Source organism: Prunus dulcis, chromosome 1 (assembly GCF_902201215.1).
Source record: "Prunus dulcis chromosome 1, ALMONDv2, whole genome shotgun sequence".
NCBI lineage: Eukaryota > Viridiplantae > Streptophyta > Magnoliopsida > Rosales > Rosaceae > Prunus > Prunus dulcis.
In genome coordinates, this window is record NC_047650.1 from 5,284,923 (window position 1) to 5,287,535 (window position 2,613).

The following is a 2,613-nucleotide window of genomic DNA, read 5'->3' on the forward strand; positions in this document are numbered from 1 at the left end:
CCTGAATGGGCTTTGGCACAGCGCACTTGACGAGGCTCTCACGAACAATGAAAGTCTTTTTGAACCCTACGCGTTTGGTGCACGCATTCTTGGTAGTTTCAATTTTGTGGAAGAAAATCGTTACTTGTGGTGCCATGGTATCTGGTTTTGTTAACCTGTGAAAAACACAAACAAACATTAGTCACTTTATGATTGGAGATGAAAAGGTAAATGGGTCCCACTGGGCGTGCCAAAAATTATGTTGAAGGAAAATGGTGATCTTCCTAATATAATTTCACCACCACTAATTAAATAATGGGGTTTTATTATTTTAGGTTCGACCCATTCGAGACGCAAGTCTCTTAATTACAATCCCTTGCTTCAAGGGAAAACCCTTTGATTCCATCATAAAGAAACAGAACGTGTGTGTTTGATTTTGCAGCTGCTCCCAAGTCCAACCTCAGGATGCCTACGTATCCTTTGCGGGAATCAAGCCACTCGTAGTTCAAAGATTCATGATGAATAAATGACTCATCACAAAACGAAGAATTTGAATGGGTTTGATTGAGGAGTTTGAGTGAATTTAGCTGAATAAACCAGGGATTCGATATGGAAATACGTTTGGGATGGTTGCATCTAGATTGAATCTCTAGATTGCCTACGTACCCTTTTAAGGGGATCAAACCAACGTAGTTCGAAAGGATTCGATATGGAAATATGTTTGGGATGGTTGCATCTAGATTGAATCTCTAGATTGCCTACGTACCCTTTTAAAGGGATCAAACCAACGTAGTTCGAAAAATTTAGAAATTAATGGGTAAGTGTGGCCCAATAATTTAGAGTTGGTGTCTTTGAGACAATTTGAAGATTTTCATAGGTAGATGACCCAATAATTTAGAATTTGTATCTTTGAGATAATTTGGGGATTTTCATAGGTAGGTGACCTATGGGAAAATTTTGAAATTAATGGGTAAGTGTGGCCCATTAATTGAGAATTTATGTTTGAGATATTTGAATTTAATCTCACTGGAATTTCCATGGGTGGATGACCCATGGGAAAAATTTGGATGGTTTTGTACCACTTTTTCTTTTTGTCAATGTCTAGAAAATTAATGAGCAATTTTGATTAACCCACTAATTTTCTAAAATTGACATTATTTGCAATTGGCCCAAATATGGCTATGAGGGTTGTTGAATTAAACCATTAACCATATGATAGAAATTTTGGGCCTTAGGAAATTTAATGGGTAATTATTTGGGTTACCCATTAATTATATGGGCTTCTGAGAGTAAATGAATAATTATTCTCTGACAGCCCATGATCCTATTTTGGGCTTTTGATGTTTGTTGATAGTTAGCCCATAAGCATGAGGCCCAAAAATAAAATCTGGTCCAGCAGGCGATTAGCTATCCAACTCTTTACAGGGTTTGTTTCCAAGTAAAAGTCAGACCTTGCAATCCTATCTTTATCTGGAATACTTGTGATCAGTCCGAATTGAAAACAAACACTGTTACTGTTCAATCTTTAAAAGAAATAATATACAGTCTTTGCAAACAAATAAAGAGAAAGCCAGAAGAAAAAAAAGCCAGAAGGAAAAAAAAAAGAAACTGCCGAACATCAAAAAGGTTTCAGCTTTTTGTCTCTTTTCCTCATTTTTTTTTCTCTGTAACAGCATGGTCTTGTCCTTTTTTTTTTCTTCCAACTCCAGTTGTTTTGTCCTTGGAAAGACACCTTCTTTTTTTGGCGTCACCTTCTTCTTTTCTTTTTTTATGTTTTTGGCTTGTCTTCTTCTTCTTCTTGGTGGCAACACCAAGTCCTTTGCTTTGTTTTTTTCTTCCAATTTCAGCAAAGTGGCTGACGCCACTTCTCTTTTCCTTTTTTTTTTGCTTTTTGGCTTGTTGGCTTTTCTTCTCCTGTTTCTTCTTGATCTGCAACAATTTCAGCAAAGTGGCTGACGCCACTTTAATTTCTTTCCCCTTTTTTTTTTGCTTATTAACTCTTCTTCCTCTGTTTCTTCTGCTGCTTTCTTTTTTTTTCTTTGCTTTTGGTTTGCTGTGCATCCAGAAGTCACCAACAGGAACGTGGCTATCCTTTTTTCTTCCTTGGTTTTGATTGTTCACAAACAATCCCCAGATGAAGAATTCAAAGGATAGGCTGCACAAACGTGGCCTCCCTTTTCAAGCACAATTTATTTTTATCTGCTGTGAGATTAAACCCTCAGTGATTTTGTTTGTGGGTTTTGTACCCAAATTGGATTTATGCTCTTGAGAACTTACTGAATGAATTTTATGCCCAAAAATAGATATACCATTTAGGGTATTTGATTGAGGGTTACACACCCATGATGGATTTTGTATCCAATATTTTGTATCCATTTCAAAGGATTTTCTTTTGCTCGGCAGAGCTTTGTTAAACAGAAATCCTTTCATGGATTTGTTGTTCATGATTTAAGGGTTGCCACCCATTATGGATTTATCATCCAAGAGAAGGATTTTAGGGTTGCCACCCAACAAGAATTAATTGACAGGATCAATCTACCTGTGAAAATGTCTCTTCTTGTATTTGTGCTCCTGCAATTTTCCTTCTGCAACAATTTTCTTCTTCTGTCGTCTTCTCCTCTTTTTCTGTTCTGC